Source organism: Pteropus medius, unplaced genomic scaffold, assembly GCF_902729225.1.
Source record: "Pteropus medius unplaced genomic scaffold, Ma_sr-lr_union100, whole genome shotgun sequence".
NCBI classification, from domain to species: Eukaryota; Metazoa; Chordata; class Mammalia; order Chiroptera; family Pteropodidae; genus Pteropus; species Pteropus medius.
The window spans coordinates 31,606,194-31,616,227 of NW_024347791.1; the positions used below are offsets into that span (position 1 = coordinate 31,606,194).

Here is a 10,034-nt window from a genome sequence, read left to right on the forward strand (position 1 = left end):
AAAAAACTGTTAGTGATTTCAAATCTTTACATGACTTCTAATCTTTACATGCATATGTTATTCATCAAAGCAAATGCATTCACTATAAAAATGGTAAATATATATCTAAATAATCTAAGGACTAACAGATTAATCTAGAGATAGAAGTAGGATGAAAAGTTTAGGCATAAACAACATTTAAATAATAAGTTCTATTTTTCCATTTATAACATTTGTTGAATTTTTGGAATATGTGAGGCAGAGTACCAGAGTCTAGTAATATAATAACAGGAATAATTATTACACTCGTAGAGTACACAATCTAAAGAATATAAAAAATATATATTTTAGTCTACATCTATGCCACCCTGAACAAGCCCGATTCCGTCTGATCTCAGAAGTTAAGCAGGGTCGGGCTTGGTTAGTACTTGAATGGGAGACCACCTAGGAAGACCAAGTGCTGTAGGCATAAATAAATAAAAAAATGAGGGATCGTAAACTGACAAGGTCCTTGTAATCTGTGAGGTCAACCAAGGGTTGCCTCAATTAGGCATCTGTCCACTCTCTGGTTTAAAAATGGAAGCATAAAAATTCTGTTTTCTTCCCCAGTGAGTAGATTCATTGAAATACCTACAAAGGGCACAGGTCTCAGAAACCACCCCAGCATAAAGATGTTTTAAAGGTTAGACATTTGTGCCACATATAAAATTATTAACAATTCTCTTCTTGTCCAGGGGAGTCCAGATCTTCAAAACACTAGAGACTAGCTCAAATATGTGAAATATGTGTGTGTGTGTGTCTGTGTGTGTGCGTGTATTTTGCAGTTGTTTTCTTATAGAAATAATGTAATAATTTATTTACTAATATATCATAATTGTCAATTTTGATAACCTTTATTAAGTAAATGTATAAAAAACAATAGACTATATAAAGAGGAAGAAACCTAATTCAGTTTAGGGTGATAATGAAGGTTCCTGTGGAAGTGATATTTAATTTAAATCTTGCAGAATGAAAAGAAATCTGTTCAATGATAAATGGAAAAGAAGACATGCTAAAGAGAAATTATCCTGAGAAGATCTTAAATAAAATGAAATATTGTGCTTTGAAGGAACTCGTAGAAATCCATACTGATGGAAGGAGAAAGGATTGAAGAAGTAAGCAAAAGAAGGGTGACCGGTTCTCTCTCTCTATATATAGATAGATGATAGATAGATAATAGATGATATATATATATATATATATATATATATATACACACACACACATACACACACACACATATACATATATATACATATATGTATATAGTATATATATTCACACATATACATACACATTTATGTAGATTTAAAAATAAGAACAGGAAGTTGATGAAATATTTTAAGTACTAGGATGAGATGATCACATTTGCATTGTAAGCAGATCTCCTGCTTGCTATTGGAAGAATGGATTAGGAAGGTTAAGAGTAAGTGTAGGGAAATAAAAAGAGAAAGTCAAAGCTTTCTCTTATCTTATGAATGATAGTCTCTTATCCTATAGAGTAGATAGATTTGAAACATATACAAAAATAATAGATTTTGATGATGATTGCATTTAAGAAACAGAAGGGTAGCCACTGTCAAGGATTTTGTTCATAAATCAAAAACAGAATAGAATTTTTGCAACATAATTTAGGGGTAAGGGAAAGTCCATTGTAAATTTTGTCCAACATAAGGAATATTCTGACTTTGACAAAAATATCAGATCAAGTAACATCAAAATAAAAACTAAGATATGGTTCTCAGTCCCTATAACATACCCTAGTTCGTATTTGGAAATGGCCTGGATATTTTGCCTAGTAATGAAAATAAACGCATTATTTAAAAAAAAAAAGTATAGAAAAAAAATCCCAGTGGGAACACTTATATACATACATATATTTTCTTAGGTTCTCTGCTGGTAAATAAAATTTCCCCAGTGTATTGAGGCTTTTCAGCACAAACAAACCAGAGATTTAAAAAGCAGTAACAGAGAATTTTTTATTGCATCTCTAACAAAATTACGTAAAAGGATTTCACAATATCCTCTAGTCTAGTCAGTTTCCTTCAGGCATGTGTCATATTATTATGTCTATGGTTTATTCATTTTCTGACTTACCAGTGCCTACGCACTCCTGGCCACAAAAGTGTGAAATGCCAACCGAAATCTCTGTGAATACTAAATGATTTGCCTAAGGTCATGAGGCTAATCAAAAAAAGAGAGAGAGAGAGAGAAAATAAAAACAGGATTTTTGTCTGTTTTCTCTCAGTGTGATATTCTTTCTGCTATGTTTATCTGTGGTCTTTAAACCAACTTGCCTTCACCAGACCCTATTAGGCCAACACCTACAGCTATGGACAGGTGCCTGGGCCTTCTGGTTATTCAGAAACTACTTCTTGGAATGATAGCCTTGTCCTGCTTTGCCTTATTACAAACCTTATTACATCTTTTCAGGGCTTCATTTTGTCTCTTCTAATCACTGCCTCATTTATACCCCTATGAATCTGAAAATTAACTAATGTTCTACAGTTATGAGATCTTGAAAGTTTAGTATTTATCTATGCCCTTTTTTTGGTAGGTGTTTGCTTCATGCTGCTCAGATGAGCCTGTAGTCGGATTTAAACTCAATTTATAATCAGTTTATCCTAGTTCTGGTTTATGTGTTCAATTGCTCTTCTTTTTCTATCATGCTTTGGGCTCTGCCTCAGAAATGGAAAATCTATTACACAGAATATTTTAAGGCAGAATTTTATAACAATGGTGACAATTAGATTATGAACCACACACATTAAAGAATGAAGAATTTTTTTTCTTGTAGAAACCGAAGAACAACATATTTGGGTTAGAACTTATAGCAGGCCTCATTAAATTTATGAAGTGTAGAATATGTGATAATTTTTACTCTCAATAAACAGCTATTTAATTTTTTTATAGAATGTCCTCCTCTTCTCTAAGAACCTTCTCACAAACCCAGAGCTTATTGTGGGATCTGTTTCTCTTTTGGGTTACTAATTAATACCTGCTGAGATCTTAACTAATAATTCAGATAGAAATTAACAATGCCTCAGAGAACGACTCATCCAGGAAATATTTGCATTTTAAAGGGAAACAGATTTTAATGGATGAAGTCAGAGTGCTGTGATTTTTAGGCAAGAGGAAGGAAATTTTCTCATTTATTCATAATTTTTGTTTTGCACATTTTAGGCTTAAACTAGAAGAGTAAATGTGGTTATTAGAAATGAAATAGGGCATACGCCAATGTCAGACTTTCTTAAAGATGTCCCCATAAGTTATATAAGTTTTCAGAAAGAGACTAAAATGTGTCTCTAGAAAGAGAAAATTTCTGAAATGCTGTTAATAGCTGTTGTGTGATAATGTTTTGTTTATAAGAGTTTCCAATGGAGTAAAGACAAATTCATAAATAAAAACTTGGAGTGTTAATGGTAGTTCTGTGCTACTGGTAACAATCTTCAATAAAATATACAGTTGATAGAAAATAGAAATTGCCTCAAGTCTTTTTAAGTGTTGTCTTGCATATGCTAATTTTTGAGTTATTATAAAATCATGTAAAAAATTTTTCATGTTTCTCAAAAAAAAAAAAGAAAATGTCGTCAAGCAATGCTGTTAATATATCACAGTTTAAAATTGAAATCCTGATCATTGTGAACTAGATTTCAAACATCTAAAAGTTGGACTCATTTAACTTTTAATAGTATAATGAAAATTGAGCCAACATAATTTGTAATTGTCTAAGATAACATTTCCTATTCCATTCTTTACTGCATTGTCTGGAGTCACTACGCACAGTCAATTATACTTCCTCGTGATCTCTAGTACCTACCACAACATCCTGAAATCTCAATGCCATGTTCATGCCCTCTATGCCTTTATATTTTTTCACTCCCAAAAGTTCATCACTGCTCAGGTCTTTCTTTCTTTGTAGAGGCTAGGATTCTATGTTAGTAACTCCGAGCCCAGAAGAAAACTGAAATAGGTAAAATCTGTGTGAGACTTGATAAATAAGTAAATAAAGCCTTCCACATCTGCTCATTTGCTGCTGAGCTTCTTATCCTTGAAAATATAATCTTAAATCCAATGATATAAATTCTTACAAAATGAATCTTTCATATTCTGTGCTTTTTATCTTTATTTTTTTTTATTTACACTTCTTTTGTATACCTTACATCACCTACCACGACGATTGATAAATTGCTACTGATTAACTTTTGGAATATGGAAATAATTTTAAGACATGCAATCCAGTAAATGATTCTCTTTGTTACTAGCTATGTGCTAAACTCTGAGATTAGTCAAGATGTATATTATACTCTCCCTTTGCTTTTAGAAAATAATATTTTTAGAAAGGTTAAAAATACAGAAGAGAAATAAATAGAAACTAATATGAAGTCATTTAACATTTTAGTACTTTCAAATTACTTAGAAAACACTCTCAGAAATATTACAATTAATTAATAAAACTATTCTAATAGAAATAATTTGTATTTTATTTTATAAATTAAAGCACTGAATTTTAAAAATTAAGCAACTTTATTAATTTCACAAAGGATTTCTAATATGAGTTTTCTTTTTCTCTGAGAGAAACTCTAATTCTAGAGGGTTAATTTGTACAAGACTTTTGCTTTAAGATAGAAATAATCTTGGAACATACATCTGTATTGTTTTTATTTTCTAGAATTAGAATTTTACAATCCTCATGATGGCTTGCTTGAGCAATTATCAACATAAAGATTAAACACCGTTTCTCTTTCTTTATATCTAATTAACAATATCACAGCAACTTATGATGATTTTATCTTTATTGTGACCTTTAGAAGTTTAGAAAAATATAGTCAACATGATCCTTGGTACACTTGAGAATGGGTATCAATTACCCCCTTAACTTCCTATTTTCTAATCTAAATATATATCTACAACTGCTCTATATTTGTCTATAGGAGCACTGTTTTCTTCTAAATATCTTGATAACTTTCTTATGTTGATGTGGAAAAGCTTTACTGAGATAAATACAGAATACAGTAAAATCTTATTTATGTTTTCTAATATATTAGAAAACTTATTAAAATAAAACTTTATATTACCTTTCTTTCTACAATGCATACATTTTGTGCAAATGTTTAGAAGCAAACAAACTTAAATCTGACCAATATCAATTAAATGTCTCCTATGTTGAGGATATTATTTTGTGTCATGAGACTGCAAATACTTTGAAACTTTTGTTTTCAGAGTATTTGCATTTTGATTGTGGTAACACATAAGAAAGAAATAAAAATATAATTAAAATATAAAATAACACAGACAGAGAGAAATGAAAGGAAAGAAGAAGGGAAGGAAAGAAGAAAGAGAAAAAAAGCTATTAAGTCAGTGTAGATTTCTTGCCAAGTAAGTGATTTTGCCAGATGAGTTAAAAAGTTCATAGTAGAGAATATCACATAGGAAGACTACTAAGTGCTTTTTAATATTTTATCTTGCTTTAGATTTATTTATGTTTGTATTTATGAAACTTCATTTTAAAGGGGCAGTTCAGAGTCAGAGCAAAATTAAGAGGCAGGCACAGAATTTCCCATATACCCACCACCTTCCACATGCTAGCATCCCTCATTATCGACATCCCCGACCAGAGTGGTACATTTGTTATAATGGATGAACCTACACTACACATCATAATCACCCAAAGTCTATAGTTTACATTAGAGTTCACTCCTGGTGTGCATTTGGTGGATTTGGAGAAATGTATACTATATGGTGTGCATCTATTATGGTATCATACAGAGCATTTTCACTGTCCTGAAAATCTCTATACTCTACCTATTCAGCACTCATCTGCTCCTCAATTCCTGGCAACCACTGATCTTTTTACTGTTGCCATAGTTTTGCTTTTTCCAGAATGTCTTGTACTTGGAATCATGCTGTATATAACCTTTCAGAATGGAGTTTGGTCTCTTTTTTATGTTTTTTATTTTTTTTTTTAATGCAACCGTCTTGTTCTAACTATTCAATATCCATCTGGTCAGTGAAGCTTTTCTTAGCTAATCTCTCTGACCTCATTCTAGTGCTACCTCCCTTCCTATCCTTCTTTTGATGAAATTTCAAATTTGAATAGAACCACTATAAAGTTTGTTTACATGTTTTTATGAAAACAAAATTTTCATGTCTCTAGCATAAATATCCAAATGTGAGACATTTGGATCATATAGCAATCATATGTTTAAATTAACAATAAACTGACAAAGTTTTTCAGTGTAACTGTATCATTTTGCATTCCTATTAATAATGAGTGAGAGTTCAAGTTGCTCCCCAGTAGTTGGAATTACTTTAAATAAAAACCAGTATGTTTTTATTTTAGCTACTCTGATATGTGTCTACTGATAGCTCCTTGTGCTTACAATTTGCATTTCCTTACACATTGATGATATTAAACATCTCCCATGTACTTGTTTGTCATTGTACATACTTTTTAGTAAAGAGTCTGTTTTGTATATTTTTAAAATTGTTTTCTTATGTTCTCTGGTAAGTCCTTATGTATTCTACAAGTATTTTTTTGAATATATGATTTGAAAATGTTTTCTTCCATTGTGTAACCTGTCTTTCACTCCCTTAAAAGTTATTCTCTCTTATACTATTCCGCTCACATTTTTTGTGTGATGACAGTTTCTAAAGTTGTTTTATTTATTTATGAGATTACTTAATTATAGTCTATATGTACCACAAAACATATGTTTCTTGCTTACAGATAACTTCTTTCTCTCTACAGTGAAAGAATACTGCTAGAATTATTAGTATGTAGTACTTAACAAATACAGGAAAAAAGAATTCAGGAATTCACCCTGTATTAGTTTCACATGGTTGCTGTAATGAATAGCCAGACTTGGGACTTTAAAACAACACACTCTCTTATAGTTGTTGAGGTCAGAAGTCCAAAATCAGTTTCACTAGGTCAAAATCAAGGCTTTGGGAGGGCTATACTGTCTCTGACGGCTCTCAGGGAGAATCAGTTTCCTTGCTATTTCTAGTTTCTGGAGGCTGTCCTCATTCTTTGGTTCATGGTTCCTCATCACATTGCCTTTTGCCAATTCTATCTTCTGTAGTCCAGTCTCCCTCTATCTCTCTCTTAAAAATGTATTTGTGATTTCATTTAGACCTATTCCAGATAAACCAGAATAGTCTACCCATTTCAAGATTCTTATTTTAATGACATCTGCAAAGTCCCTTTTGCCATTATAAGGTAACATTCACAGATTTCAGAGATTAGGACCCAGATACCTTTGGGGCCACTATTGAACCTATCACACATTCCAAACTATGGTGATTCTGCTCATATCTAAGTTCCTTAAGTGACTTGGTCTGAACTTCAGAAATTGTGTGTAATTATATAATTTGATCATGTATGATATAGATATTATATATGTTTTAATATTTTTTTTTCTCTGCAACTGGACAGTGAACCTCTTAAAAATCAGGATTGTGGCTTCTACTTTACTATTATTCAACAAATAAATTCTTGTTGAATTCATATATTTTTTAATCAGATAATGGACTAATAATTGGGGATCACCAAACTCCTGAATCATTAATAAAGCCAGTCTTCATCTAGGACTGGGAATTTTTTCAGGCTCTAAGCTACTGGGTTGAATTAATTTTTTCAATAATTTTGTTTTAATTCCAAAACTTACTTTAGCCAGTAGCTGCTTTCTATTTATCTGTCTCTCTCTTTCTGTTTCTCTCTTCCTTTCTTAACTCTTTTTATTTTTCTTTATTATCTTTTTTTCTTTTAATCCAAGACTTGAGTTCTATATAAGGCAAATTCTGACCACTATAGTATATTTCTTATTGGTCAGAATTGATCTATTTAATTCATATGACAATGAAAAAAAAGCAAACAATTTAAGGCAAACATATTTTCTTTTCCCCAAGAAAATTGGATTTCAACTTTATCAAGTATTCTACTATTTCTATATAACTAAATATAGGAAAAATATACTTTATCCATACCTTTTATGATTTCAACTTGTTACTTTCAATTTCACTGACAGAATATGTTAAGAATACAAGCTTACATAAATGTGTATTTTATTCATCTGTATCATGTTCTAGACTTTCTTGATAATGGTAATAGATGTGTTGCTAAAAAAATAATATAATGTAACATTCAAAAGACTGGACTTTTCATATATTTTCAATGTAGCTATAAGCTCATGCTCTTTACTTCAATAACATATGAATCTGTTTTTCACTTTTATATCAGTGGTTATACTTTTGTAGAGAAATAAACTATTTTATTTGTTATAAAGTATTGTTATAGTTTTTTCTTTAAAAATTTTATTTCTTTTAAATTCATTCTTAAAGTCAATATTATCGGCATCTGTAATTGCTAACACCAGGTAACAGACATATATATATATTAAATCAGAATCTCCTACTGCCAACATACCTTTGAGTTAACTGAGAGTACATTATCTAAAATTTGAAGAAATATATTCAAATATTTCCATCCCAGGTAAGTTTGTAAACCCCAGAGATGTTTTACTCTAAGTTCTATGAACATAAAAAAAAAAAGAAAAAAGAAAAAAGCAAACAATCAAATAAACAAGCTAGAAAAAAGAGTGAAGGAATAATAAATAAAAAAAAATGTGTCTGCTTTAATTATTTTTTCTCAGTCCATCTGCCATCATAGTACATGCTGGGTACATTGTTTGGAGTAGTATTTTCTTAAACATTTGTACACTTAGTTTTTAAGTGCCTTGATCATGTCATCTAAAATGTACAAATGTAAATTGTCATGTTCTTTTTTCTTCAACAAATAAAAATCCATGATTAAACTTTAATTTGCAGTGATAAATTTACATACTTGAAAATGTTATTTGAATAATTTCTTCCCAGATGTCATACTAAGTTTGAGAAATTATCTCATTAAAAATGTAAAGAACTGACTTCTTGAGTAATGAAGACAATCATTTCAGCAGATGAAACAGCAAATAAAATTTGACTTTCTCAAAAATTGCTGTATACATGATATTTGAGAGCTTTTATCTTCCTATTTTAAACATCTATTGTTGAGAAATGGATTTATATACTTATGCTAGACCCCACTAATATAACTGATAAATCTCTAAAATACCAGAAAATATTAATAATATGTTAAGAAATTTCCTTAAGAGAAGGAATTATTATCAATTTCAATTATATTTTAATACAATTTCATAGTATAAAAATGTCTGAGTTTTCTTATGAAAAATAATAGTAATAATAAAGTAGAAAAGCTTATTTTTATTTAATTAATTTATTTAGTACCTTGTAAACTTATTTTAGGAAAATGTGCATTCATTTTTAAAGAATATCAATGTTCTTATATAGTTTTCATATTTAAATGTGTTTATTATTATAGTAGTTAAATATATGATGGAATGAATGCTAATATTTAAAGGTAGCTTGAGACTGAAGCAGGGCAGTGATTTCATTTAACTTCATATTACAGTAGTACATCATTATACAGTATAAGAATATTGTTGTAAAGAATGTTTAAAAATAAGTAGTTCTCGGTTAGCAAAAACTAGACAAATGAGGGAAGGCCTGGATGGAAAGTTCAGAGAAATTAATATTCCATTAACAGGTTAGAGAAGCCTGGGGAAATGATATTTCTTAGGTTAGTTATGCAGAAAAGTGTCTTTACTTCTAATAGCAATTAATAAAAAACTTGTGAATTCATTAAATGCAGGACAAGCATACAAGTGTTGAGACAGATAATGTAGGTATACTTATAACAGTTAAAAGGGAATGAAAATGAGAGAGACTGGAATTCTATCTTTTGTAGTCTTGCATCTCCAGTACCTCTTATAGCAGAGAAATGAGTCTAGGAAAAGCGGAGACTTAGAAGATTGCAGTTTAAGTGTAGGATTCAGTCATTTTAGAAAAACTTATTATTCAGGCCTGAGATTCAGTCTCTGAAAAGTGGAAGAAACAGGTACCCAGAGATTTGGTGAAGATTTTCCGTTTACTGAAACTTGGTTATCACAGTCAGA

General features: G+C 30.4%; 1 pseudogene; it reads left to right on the top strand.

The window, feature by feature from the left end:
* Nucleotides 1-329: 329 nt before the first annotated feature.
* Nucleotides 330-448, top strand: LOC120615321 (uncharacterized; annotated as a pseudogene).
* Nucleotides 449-10,034: the final 9,586 nt, after the last annotated feature.